The 21,903-nt window shown below is 37.1% G+C and overlaps 1 pseudogene; it reads right to left on the bottom strand.

Annotated features, from left to right (window-relative positions):
- Positions 1-2,599: 2,599 nt before the first annotated feature.
- LOC101022498 lies at positions 2,600-3,766 on the bottom strand (annotated as a pseudogene).
- Between the last annotated feature and the right edge of the window lie 18,137 nt (positions 3,767-21,903).

Here is a 21,903-nt window from a genome sequence, read left to right as displayed (position 1 = left end):
TGCAGTATCTGGGCTGGACTGCACCATATCTCATGGCAGTGTCCCTCATGGCTTCCTTTGGGTAGGGGAGGGAATTTCCCAAACCCTTGTGCTTCCTGGGTGAGGTGACACCCCACTCTGCTTTGACTCACCCTCGGTAGGCTGCACCCACTGTCCAGCCAGTCCCAGTGAGATGAACCATGTACCTGAGTTGGAAATGCAGAAATCACCCACCTTCTGCATCGATCTTGCTGGGAACTGCAGACCGGAGCTGTTCCTATTTCGTCATCTTGCCAGCAATTGGCACTAAATACTTTAACATGGTAATCATAATTGTTTTATAGTCACTGTCTAATAATTCCAACATCTGTGTCATTTTTGAGTCTAGTTCTATTCATTGCTTTATATTTTGCTACTGTTTTTTTCTCACTTTTTTGTGTGTCGTGTAATTTTTGATTTCATGTTAAACAGCATGTATAGACAAACAAGCAGGACTGAAGTAATAATATTATACCCAGAAATGGGCATGAATTTTATTCTGTAAGGCTGATGGTTGGTGGATTGAGTCCACCTAGTAAAGAACTGAGCTTAGCTTAGTTTTGTTCATGTCGCTATCAATAACTTCAGTGCACTACAGTCTTCAAAATCCTTCAAAGTTGAGTTGGTTTGTTTGGAAAAATGTCTTAGTCAAGAAGAACGCAGTGGCATATGTAATGATGTAGGTATTTGAAAAATACAGGGGAATAAATGCCTACAGACAATGGAATTGACAGTTACTGCTAAGTTGTATTGATGTCCTGAAGAGAGGTAATGAGAGTCTAAGGGCTTTTAACAAGCAGTTAGTGGCTTATGAGATCCAGAGGGCCTATGTGGTAGCTTAAAAAGAGGGTCTTATATCTTGGTTGACTGGCATGTTGATCTACTTGTTAATGACATAGAGGTTCAGACATATTTGAATCATTAGCAAGGAAGGTCTGTTATAAAGCTAAGGACCTTGATGGGGAAATCTGGGACTGGAAACACGGAAAAGGGACATCTGGATAGATGCCTGTAAGTATTTTTACTTTGCAACTCTCTCCAAACACTTTTGATTTGCAGAGGTGGCCCACTCTTTCATAGTAAAAGTTACCTGGAAGATGTTTCAGGAGATCACCTGATGCTTCCTTCAGTAGTTGTATTCAATTCCTCTCCCAGATGCTAGGCTGATCTGTTAGGGTTAAACCCAATATAATCCAGCTAAGGACATGCTGGGCTTGATAGGGAGGAAAGAACCTACATACTGAAAGAATTGTAAGAATTGGCTATCTTGTACTGGTAGGAGTTAGAGGAGTGCTCCTGGGATTGAATTTTGATCAGGGGTCTAACATGTAAGACTGGCTGAGCTAGAATTTATTGACTTGGGGAGCACTTTCATAGAATGTGGAGTGAGGATTTCATTTACTGCTGGGGCGGATCTTCGAGCCTGAAAATTGTGATGTCCAACACTGTGGAAATATCTGAGTTGCTCTGGAAGATGGTAAAGGAATAAATAAAGAGGTTGAGGGAGATTGGCATGATAGGATGGATATATGCTATTAGACCATAAGGCCCACTAGATGATTTACTTCGTAGGAGGGCCTACAGGACACACCATTCACCAAGGCATAAGGGAATGTGTTTCTGAGAGGTGCACCAGCATGACTAGTAAGTTCACTGGTGGCTCTTATTCACCAGGGATGATGGTAAGAGGGATAGTCATGGAGCTGGGCTTGCTGATGTTCATTGAGATGATGAGGGCTGAAGTAGTAAATGCCAGGGGACTCTACTTAAGCACAGGCAGCCAGGGGGCTGGAGTTACCACAATAGTTGGCAAGGTCAGAGGGGCATCCAAGGGACTCTGATGGCAGAAAGTTGTTAAGATAGTTAATAGACCATGGCATAGTATCATAACACTCCCAACCTCCTCAGTTTCATCTCTAAATATATCCTGTAAAAGCTAGGCACATCCTTGTCACAATACAGCTCTTAACAGATTTTTATAATTGCCAAAATTGCCGAAGAGTTTCTTCACCTGAGTCTTCCTTTAAATGGAATCCAGATGGTTCTCTGGTAAGAGTTTTCATTCTGATTTCAGCTCTCAAATCAGACAGTCAGCAATGTTCTAGGAGCACACATGAAAGCCAGTACTGTACTTTACAACTGGAAATAATTTCTGTGGTTTATGCCAGAAAGAGATAATCTTTGGAGTTGTCAGAGGAAGAAGCTTCAGAATCAAAATTGTTTAGAACCTAAGAAAAGGTGATCTGGAATAGAATTTTTTTTGGTAGGACATCATTGATAACCTTCTTTGAGAAGTAGCTAGTCATTTCTGACCCAATGTGTTTGCAACTTTTTTTAATTGATGAGACTAAGAGCTCCTTATGAGAAGGAAGACTTAATCATTCAGCTAATCACCAGATTTATAAGAAAATAGCTTTTAACCAAGTAGTTGTTTTTGTGTACAAAGTCTAAGAATATAATTTTCCTAATTTTTCCCTTTATTAAAATATATCTACCAGAAAAAAATTTGAACTTGCCTTCTCTGAATACTTTTGTCAGCAAGTTTGAAAAAAAAAAAAAGATACGTGCTCACATTGTATTTTTCTGAGAAATCACTCTAACAAAAGGACAAATCTGAAGCTCAAGTTATCAGCTGGAGGAGCTCCATGAATATCATTCAAAAGTTCTATTTATTTTGGGGTGATTAAACTGAATGAAGACTCACAATTTTTCTGACCACGTCCTTGAAGGCTTGTTTTATTTGTTTATTAATACTTAGAGTGTAAATGAATGGGTTCAGTGAAGGGGCAACTGAGATATTGAGCACAGCTACTCCTTTATTGAAGGCAACACCTTCTTTTGCTGAAGATTTTATGTACATGAAGATGCAGCTGCCATAAGAAAGAGAGATGACAACCACGTGGGAAGAACATGTAGAAAAAGCCCTTTTTCTTTGCTGAGCAGAGGGGAGCTTCAGAATAGTCCTGATAATGTTTGTGTAGGAGAGAATCACTAGCACCAGGGTGATCATCAAGGTCATAACTGCTTAGAAAAAGTCAACCAGTTCCAGTAGACTTGTGTCTGAGCAAGCTATTTCTATGAGGGGTCCATAGTCACAATAATAATGATTCACAATATTAATGATTCAGAATAATAATGATTTCTGTTGGAGGCACAGAAGTCCAGCTGACTGGTGAAGATGATTGGGACAAAGATGATCAAGAATCCATTCAGCCAAGAGCAGAGAACCAGCTTAATGTGGACCCTCCTGCTCATAATGGTGGTGTAATGCAGGAGTTTGCAGATGGCTACATAACGGTCATAGGACATGGCAGCCAGAAGGCATAACTCTGTGGCCCCGAGGAATATGGCAAAAAAATATTGAGTGAAGCATCCAGCAAAGCTGATGGCTTTATTCCCAGTTGAGATGCTGAACAGTAGCCTGGGAGTAAAAGTGGTTGTAAAGAAAATTTATAAGAAGGAGAAGTTCCGGAGGAAAAAATACATAGGGGTCTGGAGGTGGGAGTCAAGTAGTGTAAGGATGATGATGATCAGATTTCCAATGATGCTGAATATGTAGGTGAGGAAGAGAAATACAAAAATGATAATTTGAAGCTCTGGGTTGTCTGTTAGTCCAAGCAGAATGAATCCTGTCAGAAAGGTTTGGTTTTTCATTTCTAACTTTTGCTGCTTGTGAATGTATAGAGGACAAATGTTAGTGATGAATACAGAAGAGCTCAAGAACATTTTGGAGAGGCAAGTTTTACCCATAGGATTAGTTTAAGTGTCTTTTTTTTTTTTTGACAGTTTTACTCAAAATTTTTTTTTTTTTATTGGATAAGAGCTGGCTCTTTACAAGAACTATTTTCTTAAATTCTCATGTAGGATTTTCTCTAAAACTCCTCTTAACAATTTTCATATACTTTCCTAGCTTACCTTCAAAACGAATGCCTAAATTCTCCATTTCCAGTTTTTATTTTCACTTTGAACATGTCTCTACTTTTGATCTTTCATTATATCTGTTAATTTGGCAGTGATATTTCTTTCATCACTGTCTTTGTCTCAGAGGGAAAAGAAAAAAGAAAAAAGGTAGCTCACAGTTGAAAAGTCTTTGGTATGGAATCAGCAGTACCATTGAAACTGTGATAATCAAAGATTCCACAGCTTCCCTTTGATTTTTGAATATGTGGACTCTTGTAACTATTACCAGTCTCTAAATATTTGCTGCTGGTGTCTGCTTTCCCTCAGGCCCGAGCTCAAGGTTTATTCATGTTGTAGCATGTGACAAGATTTCTTTCCTTTTTAATGTTGAATAATATTCAATTGTATGTGCGTACCACATTTTGTTTACTTCTTCATCTGTTGATGGAAGTTTGATTGCTTCTACTTGGCTATTGTGAATAGCGCTGCTATGAACATAGATGTGCAAATATCTCTTTGAGAGCCTCTTTTCAATTCTTTTTTGTTTAATTTTTAAATTTTTAAAAATTTTTTATTATGCTTTAAGTTCTAGGGTACATGTGTACAACGTGCAGGTTTGTTACATATGTATACTTGTGCCATGTTGGTGTGCTGCACCCATCAACTTGTCAGCACCCATCAACTCGTCATTTACATCAGGTATAACTCCCAATGCCATCCCTCCCCCCTCCCCCCTCCCCATAATAGGCCCCAGAGTGTGATGTTCCCCTTCCAGAGTCCAAGTGATCTCATCGTTCAATTCCCACCTGTGAGTGAGAACATGCAGTGTTTGGTTTTCTGTTCTTGCAATAGTTTGCTGAGAATGATGGTTTCCAGCTGCATCCATGTCCCTGCAAAGGACACGAACTCATCCTTTTTTATGGCTGCATAGTATTCCATGGTGTATATGTGCCACATTTTCTTAATCCAGTCTGTCATTGATGGACATTTGGGTTGATTCCAAGTCTTTGCTATTGTGAATAGTGCTGCAATAAACATATGTGTGCATGTGTCTTTATAGCAGCATGATTTATAATCCTTTGGGTGTATACCCAGTAATGGAATGGCTGGGTCATATGGTATTTCTAGTTCTAGATCCTTGAGGAATCGCCATACTGTTTTCCACAATGGTTGAACCAGTTTACAATCCCACCAATGGTATAAAAGTGTTCCTGTTTCTCCACATCCTTTCCAGCAAAGAGAATAAAATACCTAGGAATCCAACTTACAAGGGATGTAAAGGACCTCTTCATGGAGAACTACAAACCACTGCTCAGTGAAATAAAAGGGGACACAAACAAATGGAAGAACATACCATGCTCATGGATAGGAAGAATCAATATCATGAAAATGGCCATACTGCCCAAGGTAATCTAAACATTCAATGCCATCCCCATTAAGCTACCAATGACTTTCTTCACAGAATTGGAAAAAACTGCTTTAAAGTTCATATGGAACCAAAAAAGACCCCGCATTGCCAAGACAATCCTAAGTCAAAAGAACAAAGCTGGAGGCATCACGCTACCTGACTTCAAACTGTACTACAAGGGTACAGTAACCAAAACAGCATGGTACTGGTACCAAAACAGAGATATACACCAATGGAACAGAACAGAGCCCTCAGAAATAATACCACACATCTACAGCCATCTGATCTTTGACGAACCTGAGAGAAACAAGAAATGGGGAAAGGATTCCCTATTTAATAAATGGTGCTGGGAAAACTGGCTAGCCAGAAGTAGAAAGCTGAAACTGGATCCTTTCCTTACTCCTTATACAAAAATTAATTCAAGATGGATTAGAGACTTAAATGTTAGACCTAAAACCATAAAAACCCTAGAAGAAAACCTAGGTAATACCATTCAGGACATAGGCATGGGAAAGGACTTCATGTCTAAAACACCAAAAGCAACAGCAACAAAAGCCATAATTGACAAATGGGATCTAATTAAACTAAAGAGCTGCTGCACAACAAAAGAAACTGCCATCAGAGTGAACAGGCAACCTACAGAATGGGAGAAAATTTTTGCAATCTACTCATCTGACAAAGGGCTAATATCCAGAACCTACAAAGAACTCAAACAAATTTACAAGAGAAAAACAAACAACCCCATCAAAAAGTGGGCAAAGGATATGAACAGACACTTCTCAAAAGAAGACATGCATACAGCCAACAAACACATGAAAAAATGCTCATCATCACTGGCCATCAGAGAAATGCAAATCAAAACCACAATGAGAAACCATCTCACACCAGTTAGAATGGCAATCTTTAAAAAGTTCTTTCAATTCTTTTGGATATATGCCCAGAGATATACATTGTTGGATTATATGGTAATTCTGTTTTTAATTTTTTTGAGGAAATGCTATATGTTTTCCATAGTGACTGTACTCTATGTGGAATTTTAAAATCAAAATGAATATCTGAATATCTGGGACACAAAATAAATGCAGAGAAATGTCTGATTCTAAGATAAGAATTAACATAATGATGCATTCTGTTCAGGCATCAACCATTTTCTATCTTATGTGTGTGTCATCTTTCCAAAACTAGTTTATAAGTTCCTTAAGAGCAGGTGAAGGACAAGAGAAACAAGGCTTATTGTATGATTATAGTGTTGGTTTATGCTAGATCTCTTTATAAATATATTTTTCTTCTTTTCTGATATTCATTTATCTCCCAATAACAACAGCAAAAACACACAGTATGGGCAAAATACATATTCGTTAAATAAATGAAAAAAATTAGTGCCCCTGCCACTTTACTTTGTTCTTCATTTGCCGATTTATCCTTGGCCATTTATGATACAGTTGTACTTTCTTCCCTAGATTTCTTGCCTAGAAACTAAAACTTTCAAAGTCTAGCCTAACATAAAGCTACTTGGTTCTGTAACTTGATTTTACCTTTGCCTTTCTTTTTCCACTGATGAATGGCCAGAGAGTCATGTGTGTTACCTCATCTTTGCTGGGATTTCAAGAGCTGAGAGCCAGGCCTTTATCAGTAAGACTGTATTTTTCTTTTTTCTTCAACTTTTATTTTAAGGTCAGAAGTACATGTACAGAATGTGCAGGTTTGTTACATAAGTAAATGTGTGCCATGGTAGTGCCCAGCATCCATTAGCTATTCTTCCTGATGCTCTCCCTCCCTCCACCCCCACTTGAAATTTTCTTGTTCATAGTTGGTGCTCTTCTATCACCAAATAATAAAAATCTATATTTGTTCTGTTTGTTATCGAGAGTAAGAGGAATATAATAATTTTGTTTTTTTTTCAGGGTTTTGTTATATTTTTTAAAAATTGACATCAAATTGTTTGTATTTATCATGTACAATGTTATGTTTCAAAGTATATATATACATTGTAGTTTGACTGTAAAAAGGACTCAATGTGTGTAAGGTTTGTTTGGGCACAGAACTGTTCCTTGTCCTTAGTTTTCAGGACACTGAGCTATCTGTTCCTTTAAATCTTCCCCACTGACATTTAAGGAGAAGTGTTTATTTGTACTTGGGGCCCATGCTACACATTCTCTAAGCCTCTGAATGGACTAGTTACTTTCAGGAAAGGGGCTACAAGCATAAGGTACTTTTTAATTAAACAAAAAAAAATTACAGTTACATGATTTCATGTTCCACAATTACAAAAAGGTAACATAGATATAACTATAAGCTGAGAATATACTTACACTTGACTTTCAGGACAAATGTTATAGGATTTTGACCATAGACGTCTGTGGAATGGATTACAATTTAGAAGTCAGATATGGATGAGAGGTGGCATAAAATTCAACTTGTTTGCTTTTCCAACCGTGATTTGTTGATGTAATCATTCACAAAGTTCACAAACTTATGAAAACCTAGTAAGAAAAGTCTTACTCATCCGGTTATATATCAGTTTAGTTCTCATTTGCTACTTCCTATTTGCACATTAATTTAAATGCACCTTGGCCAGTAACTAATCCTTTGAGATGTGACTTATTTTAAGCTATGCAAAGTCATACTAGTGGGAATAAAACCCTAGGAAGCACTCTCCCTTCAAATATTTATTTCCTCTACTTTGCCTCATTTGAACATAGATATGTGCGTCCTCTCTGATTTCACACTAGACTGAAGCACATTTTAAAATTTCTATTCTGAGGAGACTTCAACATAATCATTTGAGGAAAGAAATAAAAGATCTCAAGAGACCCACATGCAGAACATACTAATGAACCCTAATTTTTGAGAACTCTTAAATTGAACTTTTAATAGGAGTTTAGGGAAGAAGTCTAAAGAGACTCTAAAAAATTTTACAGGAAAACATCAGTATATTACAAAAGCCTTATGAAAACTGCAGAAATAATGATGGTTAAAAATAATCATGGGCTGGGCATGGTGTCTTATGTCTGTAGTCCCAGCACTTTGGGAGCCTGAAGCAGGTGGATTGCTTGAGCCCAGAAGTTCGAGACCAGTCTCAGCAACATAATGAAATCCTATTTCGACAAAACAAAACAAAAAAAATTGTGGGAAATAGAACAATTACCAGTATTTTTTCAACTTTATTTATTTATTTAAATTGACAGTTAAATTGTATGTATTTATCATGTATATCATGATGTTTTGAAGAATATAACATTTTGGAATGGTTAAATCTAGCTAATTAACATATGCCTTAGTTCACATAGCTATCATTTTTGTGGTTAGAACACTTAACATCCATTCTCAGCATTTTTCAAGAATACAATGTATTTTATATTAATTGTAGTCACAATGCTATACAACATATCTCTTGAACTTATTCCTCTTTATCTAACCGTAATTTTGTATCCTTTGACCAATATCTCCCCAATCCTCCCCCCTACAACTGTCCCAGTCTTTGGTAACACCATTCTACTCTCTAGTTCTGTGAGATCAGGTTTTTGAGATTTCACATGTAAGTGAGATCATGCAGAATTTGTCTTTCTGTGCTTGGCTTATTTCACTTAACATAATATCCTCCAGGTTCATCCGTGTTGTCCCAAATGATAGGATTAAATTTTTATGGCTGAATATTATTCCATTGTGTATATGTACTACATTTTCTTTATTCATTAATTCATCCATTGATGGACCCTTAGGTTAGTTCTGTATCTTGACTCTTGTGAATAGTGCCACAATAAACATGGGAATGCAGATATCTTCTCTTTGGCATACTGATATAATTTCCTTTGGATATATGCCCATTAATAGGATTGCTAAATCATTTTGTAATTCTATTTTGTTTTTTTGAGACAGAATCTCTGTCTCCCAGGCTGGAATGCAATGCCACAAACATGGCTTCCTGCAGCCTCAACCTTCTGGGCTCAAGCACTCCTTCCACCTCAGCCTCTCAAGTAGCTAGGACTGCAGGGACTTGCCATCACACCTGGGTAATTTTTGTATTTTTTGTAGAGATGGGGTTTTGCCATGTTGCCCAGGCTGTTCTTGGGTTGTTGAACTCCTGAACTCAAGGGATGTGCTCCAACTTGGTCTTCCAGAGCGCTGGGATTATAGGTATGAGCCATAGTGCTTGGCCTTTTTTTTTTTTTTTTTCCTATTTTTATTTTCTTTTGGGAACAATTGTATTTTTTAGTTTTGGGGAACTTCCAACCGTGTGCAAGGATTCCCCTTTCTCCAAAACTTGTTATCTTTTGTCTTTTTGATAATAGCCACCTCTCTTTTTTTTTGAGACAGTCTCTCTCTGTTGCCCAGCATGGAGTGCAGTGGCACAATCTCAGCTCATTGTAACCTCCACCTCCTGGGCTCAAATGATCTCCCTACCCCACCCTCCAGAGTAGCTGGGACTATAGGTGCATGCCACGGTGCCCCAGCTAATTTATTTATTTTTATTTTTATTTTTTGTAGAGACGAGGTCCCACTATATTCCCTGGGCTAGTCTCAAACTCCTGAGCTCAAGTAATCCTCCTGCCGTGGCCTCCCAAAGTGCTGGGATTCAGGCATGAGCCACCATACCCAGATGATGATAACCATTTCAACAGGAGTGAGATGTTATCTCATGTGGTTTTGATTTGCATTTTTCTGATGATTAGTGATGTTGAACTTTTTTTTATATACCTGTTGTCATTTGTATGTCTTCCTTTGAGAAATTTCTATTTAGGTTCTTTGCCTGTTTTTAAATTAGGTTATTTGTTTTCTTGCTACTGAGTTGTTGAATTCCTTATATATTTTGGATATTAATCACCTGTGAGATAAATAGTTTGCAAATATTTTCTTCCATTCTATAGATTGTCTCCTCACTCTGTTGATTGTTTCCTTCACTGTGTAGAAGCTTTTAAATTTGATGTAATTAGTTTGTCTATATTTTTACATTTGTTGCTTATGCTTTTGTTGTTATATCCAATAAATCATTACCCAGACCAATGTTATGGAGATTTCCCCCTTTGTTTTCTTCTAGAAGTTTTATAGTTTTGGATCTTACATTTAGGTCTTTCATCCATTTTGAGTTGATTTTTGTAGGGAGAGAGATGGGAGTCTAGTTTCATACTTCTATATATGGACATCCAGTTTCCCCAGCACCATTTCTTGAAGAGACTGTCCTTTCCCCAAGAGTGTCTTGGTGCCTTTGTCAAAATCAATTGGATATAGATATGTGTATTAATATCTGGGTTATCCATTCTATTCAATTGGTCTATGTGTCTGTTTTCATACTGGTATCATGCTGTTTTTTTTTTTTTTTTATTATACTTTAAGTTCTAGGGTACATGTGGATAACATGCAGGTTTGTTACATATGCATACTTGTCTACTTGTGTCATGTTGGCGTGCTGCACCATCAACTCGTCAGCACTCATCAACTCGTCATTTACATCAGGTATAACTCCCAATGCAATCCCTCCCCCTTCCCCCCTCCCCATAATAGGCCCCGGGGTGTGATGTTCCCCTTCCCGAGTCCAAGTGATCTCATTGTTCAGTTCCCGCCTATGAGTGAGAACATGCGGTGTTTGGTTTTGTGTTCTTGTGATAGTTTGCTAAGAATGATGGTTTCCAGCTGCATCCATGTCCCTACAAAGGACACAAACTCATCCTTTTTTATGGCTGCATAGTATTCCATGGTGTATATGTGCCACATTTTCTTAATCCAGTCTGACACTGATGGACATTTGGGTTGATTCCAAGTCTTTGCTATTGTGAATAGTGCTGCAATAAACATATGTGTGCATGTGTCTTTACAGCAGCACGATTTATAATCCTTTGGGTATATACCCAGTAATGGGATGGCTGGGTCATATGGTACATCTAGTTCTAGATCCTTGAGGAATTGCCATACTGTTTTCCATAATGGTTGAACTAGTTTACAATCCCACCAACAGTGTAAAAGTGTTCCTATTTCTCCACATCCTCTCCAGCACCTGTTGTTTCCTGACTTTTTAATGATCGCCATTCTAACTGGTGTGAGATGGTATCTCATTGTGGTTTTGATTTGCACTTCTCTGATGGCCAGTGATGATGAGCATTTTTTCATGTGCCTGTTGGCTGTATGAATGTCTTCTTTTGAGAAATGTCTATTCATATCCTTTGCCCACTTTTTGATGGGGTTGTTTGTTTTTTTCTTGTAAATTTGTTTGAGTTCTTTGTAGGTTCTGGATATTAGCCCTTTGTCAGATGAGTAGATTGCAAAAATTTTCTCCCATTCTGTAGGTTGCCTGTTCACTCTGATGGTAGTTTCTTTTGCTGTGCAACAGCTCTTTAGTTTAATGAGATCCCATTTGTCAATTTTGGCTTTTGCTGCCATTGCTTTTGGTGTTTTAGACATGAAGTCTTTGCCCATGCCTATGTCCTGAATGGTACTACCTAGGTTTTCCTCTAGGGTTTTTATGGTATTAGGTCTAACATTTAAGTCTCTAATCCATCTTGAATTAATTTTCATATAAGGAGTAAGGAAAGGATCCAGTTTCAGCTTTCTACTTATGGCTAGTCAATTTTCCCAACACCATTTATTAAATAGGGAATCTTTTCCCCATTTCTTGTTTCTCTCAGGTTTGTCAAAGATCAGATGGCTGTAGATGTGTGGTATTATTTCTGAGGACTCTGTTCTGTTCCATTGGTCTATATCTCTGTTTTGGTACCAGTACCATGCTGTTTTGGTTACTGTAGCCTTGTAGTATAGTTTGAAGTCAGGTAGCGTGATGCCTCCAGCTTTGTTCTTTTGACTTAGGATTGTCTTGGAGATGCGGGCTCTTTTTTGGTTCCATATGAACTTTAAAGCAGTTTTTTCCAATTCTGTGAAGAAACTCATTGGTAGCTTGATGGGGATGGCATTGAATCTATAAATTACCTTGGGCTGTATGGCCATTTTCACAATATTGATTCTTCCTATCCATGAGCATTGTATGTTCTTCCATTTGTTTGTGTCCTCTTTTATTTCACTGAGCAGTGGTTTGTAGTTCTCCTTGAAGAGGTCCTTTACATCCCTTGTAAGTTGGATTCCTAGGTATTTTATTCTCTTTGAAGCAATTGTGAATGGAAGTTCATTCATGATTTGGCTCTCTGTTTGTCTGTTACTAGTGTATAAGAATGCTTGTGATTTTTGCACATTAATTTTGTATCCTGAGACTTTGCTGAAGTTGCTTATCAGCTTAAGGAGATTTTGGGCTGAGACAATGGGGTTTTCTAAATATACAATCATGTCATCTGCAAAGAGGGACGATTTGACTTCTTCTTTTCCTAACTGAATACCCTTGATTTCTTTCTCTTGCCTGATTGCCCTAGCCGGAACTTCCAACACTATGTTGAATAGGAGTGGTGAGAGAGGGCATCCCTGTCTTGTGCCAGTTTTCAAAGGGAATTTTTCCAGTTTTTGCCCATTCAGTATGATATTGGCTGTGGGTTTGTCATAAATAGCTTTTATTATTTTGAGGTACGTTCCATCAATACCGAATTTATTGAGCGTTTTTAGCATGAAGGGCTGTTGAATTTTGTCAAAAGCCTTTTCTGCATCTATTGAGATAATCATGTGGTTCTTGTCTTTGGTTCTGTTTATATGCTGGATTATGTTTATTGATTTGCGAATGTTGAACCAGCCTTGCATCCCAGGGATGAAGCCCACTTGATCATGGTGGATAAGCTTTTTGATGTGTTGTTGAATCCGGTTTGCCAGTATTTTATTGAGGATTTCTGCATCGATGTTCATCAGGGATATTGGTCTAATTCTCTTTTTTTGTTGTGTCTCTGCCAGGCTTTGCTATCAGGATGATGTTGGCCTCATAAAATGAGTTAGGGAGGATTCCCTCTTTTTCTATTGATTGGAATAGTTTCAGAAGGAATGGTACCAGCTCCTCCTTGTACCTCTGGTAGAATTCAGCTGTAAATCCATCTGGTCCTGGACTTTTTTTGGTTGGTAGGCTATTAATTATTGCCTCAATTTCAGAGCCTGCTATTGGTCTATTCAGGGATTCAACTTCTTCCTGGTTTAGTCTTGGAAGAGTGTAAGTGTCCAGGAAACTATCCATTTCTTCTAGATTTTCCAGTTTATTTGCATAGAGGTGTTTATAGTATTCTCTGATGGTAGTTTGTATTTCTGTGGGGTCAGTGGTGATATCCCCTTTATCATTTTTTATTGCGTCAATTTGATTCTTCTCTCTTTTCTTCTTTATTAGTCTTGCTAGCAGTCTGTCAATTTTGTTGATCTTTTCAAAAAACCAACTCCTGGATTCATTGATTTTTTGGAGGGTTTTTTGTGTCTCTATCTCTTTCAGTTCTGCTCTGATCTTAGTTATTTCTTGCCTTCTGCTAGCTTTCGAATGTGTTTGCTCTTGCTTCTCTAGTTCTTTTAATTGTGATGTTAGAGTGTCAATTTTAGATCTTTCCTGCTTTCTCTTGTGGGCATTTAGTGCTATAAATTTCCCTCTACACACTGCTTTAAATGTGTCCCAGAGATTCTGGTATGTTGTATCTTTGTTCTCATTGGTTTCAAAGAACTTCTTTATTTCTGCCTTCATTTCGTTATGTACCCAGTAGTCATTCAGGAGCAGGTTGTTCAGTTTCCATGTAGTTGAGCGGTTTTGATTGAGTTTCTTAGTCCTGAGTTCTAGTTTGATTGTACTGTGGTCTGAGAGACAGTTTGTTATAATTTCTGTTCTTGTACATTTGCTGAGGAGTGCTTTACTTCCAATTATGTGGTCAATTTTGGAGTAAGTGCGATGTGGTGCTGAGAAGAATGTATATTCTGTTGATTTGGGGTGGAGAGTTCTATAGATGTCTATTAGGTCTGCTTGCTGCAGAGATGAGTTCAATTCCTGGATATCCTTGTTAACTTTCTGTCTCGTTGATCTGTCTAATGTTGACAGTGGAGTGTTGAAGTCTCCCATTATTATTGTATGGGAGTCTAAGTCTCTTTGTAAGTCTCTAAGGAATTGCTTTATGAATCTGGGTGCTCCTGTATTGGGTGCATATATATTTAGGATAGTTAGCTCTTCCTGTTGAATTGATCCCTTTACCATTATGTAATGGCCTTCTTTGTCTCTTTTGATCTTTGATGGTTTAAAGTCTGTTTTATCAGAGACTAGGATTGCAACCCCTGCTTTTTTTTGTTCTCCATTTGCTTGGTAAATCTTCCTCCATCCCTTTATTTTGAGCCTATGTATGTCTCTGCATGTGAGATGGGTCTCCTGAATACAGCAGACTGATGGGTCTTGACTCTTTATCCAGTTTGCCAGTCTGTGTCTTTTCATTGGAGCATTTAGTCCATTTACATTTAAGGTTAAGATTGTTATGTGTGAACTTGATCCTGCCATTATGATATTAACTGGTTATTTTGCTCGTTAGTTGATGCAGTTTCTTCCTAGCCTTGATGGTCTTTACATTTTGGCATGTTTTTGCAATGGCTGGTACTGGTTGTTCCTTTCCATGTTGAGTGCTTCCTTCAGGGTCTCTTGTAAGACAGGCCTAGTGGTGACAAAATCTCTAAGCATTTGCTTATCTGTAAAGGATTTTATTTCTCCTTCACTTATGAAACTTAGTTTGGCTGCATATGAAATTCTGGGTTTAAAATTCTTTTCTTTAAGAATGTTGAATATTGGCCCCCACTCTCTTCTGGCTTGTAGAGTTTCTGCCGCGAGATCTGCTGTTAGTCTGATGGGCTTCCCTTTGTGGGTGACCCGACCTTTCTCTCTGGCTGCCCTTAAGATTTTTTCCTTCATTTCAACTTTGGTGAATCTGGCAATTATGTGTCTTGGAGTTGCTCTTCTCGAGGGGTATCTTTGTGGCGTTCTCTGTATTTCCTGGATTTGAATGTTGGCCTGCCCTACTAGGTTGGGGAAGTTCTCCTGGATGATATCCTGAAGAGTGTTTTCCAACTTGGTTCCATTTTCCCCCTCACTTTCAGGCACCCCAATCAGACGGAGATTTGGTCTTTTTACATAATCCCATACTTCTTGCAGGCTTTGTTCATTTCTTTTTCTTCTTTTTTCTTTTGGTTTCTCTTCTCGCTTCATTTCATTCATTTGATCCTCAATCGCTGATACTCTTTCTTCCAGTTGATCGAGTCGGTTACTGAAGCTTGTGCATTTGTCACGTATTTCTCGTGTCATGGTTTTCATCTCTTTCATTTCGTTTAGGACCTTCTCTGCATTAATTACTCTAGCCATCAATTCTTCCACTTTTTTTTCAAGATTTTTAGTTTCTTTGCGCTGGGTATGTAATTCCTCCTTTAGCTCTGAGAAGTTTGATGGACTGAAGCCTTCTTTTCTCATCTCATCAAAGTCATTCTCCGTCAAGCTTTGATCCGTTGCTGGTGATGAGCTGCGCTCCTTTGCCTGGGGAGATGCGCTCTTATTTTTTGAATTTCCAGCTTTTCTGCCCTGCTTTTTCCCCGTCTTTGTGGTTTTATCTGCCTCTGGTCTTTGATGGTGATGGTGACGTACTGATGGGGTTTTGGTGTAGGTGTCCTTCCTGTTTGATAGTTTTCCTTCTAACAGTCAGGACCCTCAGCTGTAGGTCTGTTGGAGATTGCTTGAGGTCCACTCCAGACCCTGTTTGCCTGGGTGTCAGCAGCAGAGGCTGCAGAAGATAGAATATTGCTGAACAGCGAGTGTACCTGTCTGATTCTTGCTTTGGAGGCTTCCTCTTAGGGGTGTACTGCACCCTGTGAGGTGTGGGGTGTCAGACTGCCCCTAGTGGGGGATATCTCCCAGTTAGGCTACTCAGGGGTCAGGGACCCACTTGAGCAGGCAGTCTGTCCCTTCTCAGATCTCAACCTCCATGTTGGGAGATCCACTGCTCTCTTCAAAGCTGTCAGACAGAGTCGTTTGCGTCTGCAGAGGTTTCTGCTGCTTTTGTTGTTGTTTAGCTGTGCCCTGTCCCCAGAGGTGGAGTCTACAGAGACAGGCAGGTTTCCTTGAGCTGCTGTGAGCTCCACCCAGTTCGAGCTTCCCAGTGGCTTTGTTTACCTACTTAAGCCTCAGCAATGGTGGGCGCCCCTCCCCCAGCCTTGCTGCTGCCTTGCGGTTAGATCGCAGACTGCTGTGCTAGCAATGAGGGAAGCTCCATGGGCATGGGACTCTCCCGGCCAGATGTGGGATATAATCTCCTGATGTGCCTGTTTGCTTAAAGCGCAGTATTGGGGTGGGAGTTACCCGATTTTCCAGGTGTTGTGTGTCTCAGTTCCCCTGGCTAGGAAAAGGGATTCCCTTTCCCCTTGCACTTCCCAGGTGAGGCGATGCCTCGCCCTGCTTCAGCTCTCGCTGGTCGGGCTGCAGCAGCTGACCAGCACCGATTGTCTGGCACTCCCTAGTGAGATGAACCCAGTACCTCAGTTGAAAATGCAGAAATCACCTGTCTTCTGTGTCGCTTGCTCTGGGAGTTGGAGACTGGAGCTGTTCCTATTCGGCCATCTTGCTCCACCTCTCCTGGTTATTTTTAATGTGACAAACCTAATGGTGCTTTCTATCATCATGTTTGAAACAATAAACCTACTTTTATTTAAATGATAAAGACATAAGCCAACAGGTGTTTATAGGCTGTTTTGGATATATTTAATCTTCTCTGTTTTTCTGTAGGGACACCATCCCCTTAGATTTTCCACAGAGAAAGTCACTCTTTTTAATTAGTTGGAAACTAGTAAATATTTCACAAGTTTAAAGCAAATCATCTCAGTTATAATAATCTTTGCAAAGGTTTGTGTGGTGGAATTATTTGGACATACATGTTATCTTATAATTTATCTGGTGTTAAAAACAGGAATTTATTAGCAATCTTTATTATAGAAAACATAGATACTTCCATGTGTTCAGATACATGTGGTATTGAAGAATAATTACATTTACATCTCAACTTTCTGCTTTGAATTAACCTGAGAGATTATTTTATGTTAATTTTCCTGGTGACAAATTAAATATTGTTTCCCAATGAGTAAATTTGCCTTTTATTACAGTTGTTCATGTATTCTAGAGGAAAAGAAAGGAATATCATTATATACTGCTAATGGTAAGTAAAATAGTGGTGTTACTTTTCTTCACAAATAAAAGAATAATTACGAATACAATGTGTGTTACAAACAAATAACAGTGACCCAGAGATTATACTTTATTATTCCTCTTTTAATAAGACATTAATAATTCCTCATTTTCTATGTTCTGAATCCCTAAATGCAAGAATGTGAGGTTTTATTTATGCACTCACTTGCACCTGCATTTCTAATGCTTTAGTAATTTAAACCAACACTGCACTGTAGAATTTTGGAAGGAATGAAGTTTGTTGTACTTCCATCTAGATAAAGAAAACCTAAACAATTTTAGAAGTCAATCAAACATAACAAGGTTAAAGGTATCTTTCCTGGAGAATTGACTTCATTGTGTTCACGCATTTTTAAAAACAGGAAAACATATTTCTTTTGGAACTGCTTATTCTGATCAATATGTGTGAGTGATGACAACTTATTATTATTGATTGCCATATTTGCTCTGGTTGAAGAATAAAAGTCCGCTTTATATACTCTGATAATCACACTGAATTTACAGAAATGCTCAATGTATTTTACAGAAAATGTATATGTTAGAACACAGACTCACTGGCAAAATGAAAAGTAGCAAAATAAGATGAGATCAAGGATGCCGGTTTTCTGTGGTTCTCTAACATCTACCATTTCCTTTAAAATACTGGAAATAATTCACTGAAAAATTACTAAAGAGGAGAAGAAATCTACTAAGAAGGATGATAGAGAAAACAATTTGCCAAGGATTAACATTGAGAGATGAATGTTCTTGAATTCATATTGAGATAATATGCTAAGTCATGTAGAAGAAAAATATTACATATTCAACAATAAAAGTAACACTTCAGAATAGGCAAAAATATTGATTGACAAAATTTAATTCAGAAGAAATTTAATTAATTGTTTTAATTTAAGAGAAGAAAAAATACTGTATATTACATAATATAGTTTACTTTTTTCTCTTTCAGTTCTTATGTTCTAAGTTTATTTGGAAATAGTTTAGCTACTTTACAAATTGACAGAAAAGGTTTGCTCAAGAGTAAAACAAATCTGGGTGTGGTGGCTTATACCTGTAATCCCGGTGCTTTGGGAGGATCCTAGTGCTTTGGAAGGCTGAGGTGGAAGCGTTGCTTGAGACCAGGGATTTGAGACCAGCCTAGGCAACATAATGATACACCCCCTTCACCCACCCCAACAATCATTACAAAAAAAAAAAAATCAAAACAATTAGCCAGGTGTGGTGATGCGCATCTGTAGTTCTAGCTACTTCTGGAGGCGGATCACCTGAGTCCAGGAGCTAGGGTTTGAAGTTACAGTGAGCTATGATTGGGCCACTGCAACCCGGCCTGGGCAACAGAGTGAGACCCTATCCCTGAAAAAGATAAAGGAAGTGCATCACTGTTTTCTTAGTTGAAAATATAACTCTAAAATATATAATCAGTTTCTGAATTTATTGGTAGTTGTTTTCACTCTTATTAGAAAATAAAGAAGATTTAAAAACTTGTGTTGTATTTAATCGCTTCCTTTGATAAAACATTATTAAGAATAACTGAACTTTTATTAAAATATAAATGTATCATAATTTAATCTCGCTACAAGAGAATTTAATTTTTCATCATGACTGTTTTGTATACATTTGCAAAAGTCATAGCTATATGCAGCAAATGTAGACATTAAAAAATAAAATCAATTTACACAAATTTTTTTGGAATTTTGTATCTAATGTATACATTGAATATTTTTATGAGAATATATATTTATCAGTATTCTCACATCCAAATATGTTATTATCAGAGCCAAGTGCAGGGGCTGGCACCTGTAATCCCAGCTACTAAGGAGGCTGAGGCAAGAGGATTGCTGGAGCCCAGAGTTGGAGGTAGCAGTGAGCTATGATCATGATACTGCAGTCCAGCCCAGCCAACGGAGTGAGACCATGTTCCCTCCCAAAAAATTATCTGAATGAATAAATTATTTAGACTTGCTTATTTTTAAATATTAAGTTAAAAAAATTATCTGAATGAATAAATTATTTAGACTTGCTTATTTTTAAATATTAAGTTATTTTTCACTCTTAAACTCTACCATGACATTTAGTTGATACATAATATGAGAATTCAACTACTTGTTTTTTTGAAAGGTACATTTTATACTATATATTTTAAAAATGTTTTCCTTTCAGAAATTTGTTTTATCTGCTCTAATTACTGAATTATCTTATTATTATAATAGTTTCAATCTATTATCTTTCATATTCTAAGGACCCAGTCAAGATCCATAGAAAGTAAATCTATTTTGTCTACCAACCAAATATTTAATTGAATTTCATCATGTATAATTTGCTTTTATATGCTTAATTTGGTTACAGAGTTCAGAATAGTGCTGAATAATAGTGATGATGGTCAGTGTCTTTGTTTAGCTTTTATTTCAGTGAAAAAAACTCTTAGGATTTAATTGGTCAATTAGGAATGCCCATTCACTTAGTCTTGCTGTCCCAGGAAAGCTTAATATTGCTTTAATTTAGGAATCTACATTTGATGGCAGAGTATGTGACATCTCGAAAATACTGCTTTCCTCCTTTATACTGTTAGTTGGGTAGCATTAAATAGATAATTACTAATTTTGGACTGTCAATGTATCATTTAAGTTGAAAATAAAACTTACTCAATGTAACACGTATTATTTTTCTGTGTTGGCCATGTTATAGCTTCTTGTATGAAGTTGAACCAAAAATGTTTTGAACCATATTTTAGTATTGTAAAATTTCTCCTGGAACATGTAGTTACTGCAAGTATTTAGGCATTTCTGATGGGAATAGTCACTGGGAAGAAAAGACAATTTTTTGCAACAAGCATAATGTATTTATACACACACACACACACACACACTCTCTCTCTCTCTCTCTCTCTCTCATTTTCTCTCTCCTTGAATCTGTCTCTATGTCTGTACATAAGTATGTATGTATCCATCAATCATCTATTAACCCTATCATATTATATGGGAACTAGTATTCTATATATTGTATCAAGTATATGATTTTCCTGGGACATGCTTTTTGGACTTAATATTACATATCTAAGATTTATTCATATAGTGTATGTAGCTATAGTTTGAACATTTTATCTGCAGCAAAACATTCCATTGAAGGTGAACATATCACAGGTTATTTATTCTTCATTTATATTGTTTTATCTTGTATTTTTGCACTTACATGCAAAAAGGAGGGTTGCCTTTCAAGTTATCCGTGTTCTTTTTCTAAGTCTTAGCTATTTTGGCATAGCTAGCACACATTAATCTTTATATATAAGAAGTATGTAAGTAAAATGAAAATTATTTATTCTTAGATGTTTATAGTTGCTTAATAAGCCAGTTAAATGTTTTACACTTATTGAAGTTGGAAAATAGATGTTTTTGAAAACTCTTTTAGTTTTCATTGTAGTAATTTTCTGGTTATATTTTTATATTTACGAATTCATAGTTTACCATTTCCTCAACAATTTCATATTCTAACTCTCAATTCTTAACTTCATTTTCAAAAAGAAGTTTGGAAGATGCCTTTATATTTTGAAAATTTTAAAATATTATGACTTTAGCCCCATCCTTCTTTCTAATATTGTCTTTTCCTCACAGAAATATGTCCTTTTTAAGGATTATCACACATGTGTCTCTTTTACTAAGCTTTTTCTCAAATAATATGTACTTAAAAAACAGGAATTTTATTCTCACCATATGAAAAGTCAGTGCATTTTCTAAAGAATATATTAGTTTTAGTTTTAAGTCAAATGAGTCAGTGACATTTGCATTCTAGTGAATAACTTGAGTTTTGTAGCTATTTGAAACAAGCACACAAAATTTTACTAAAATAAACATCATTTAATTTGCTAATATTACACCTGAATTTGGATAATGAAATCAATTAGATGAGAAGTAATTCAGCATAATTTACCCTTCACTTTAAATTTGAAAAGTTGTAAGTAGATTTCTTACACTATTAAAAAATAAAATTTAATATTGTATTAGAAACAATAGTTTCTTAATATGATTTTAGATAAAGATGCTGTGAGCAGAATTTTCTACAGTTCTCCTTATCACTGTTTTTCTTCTCTGCGTTTTTCTTTTTAATTTTTTTTAAACTAATGGGGTCTCATGATGTTGTCCAGGCTTGTCTTGAGCTACTAGGCTCAGGAGATATCCTCTCTCAACCTTCCAAAGTGCTGGGATTGCAGGCATGAGCGACCACACCCAGGCCTTCCCTCTATCTTAAAAGTGAGCTAGAAGAAATTTCACTCAAATATATTTGATTTTCAGAACTGAGAAAATAGAACAAATTCTATACTCATCAGATGCTGAAATTTGGAAACATAGTTATGTTTAACTACAGAAGTGTGATTTTTATAAATTATGTAATTTATTTTATGATACAAATGGAATATCTTTTCCACTATCCAGAAGCCCCCACCGTCTCCAAAGATTTTGGTGATTAGGGAGCTCTGCTATATCTGCAGCTA

Source organism: Papio anubis, chromosome 9 (genome assembly GCF_008728515.1).
Source record: "Papio anubis isolate 15944 chromosome 9, Panubis1.0, whole genome shotgun sequence".
Taxonomy (NCBI): Eukaryota; Metazoa; Chordata; class Mammalia; order Primates; family Cercopithecidae; genus Papio; species Papio anubis.
Note: the sequence above shows the minus strand (reverse complement) of the source record. Positions and strands in the feature narration are given on the sequence as shown.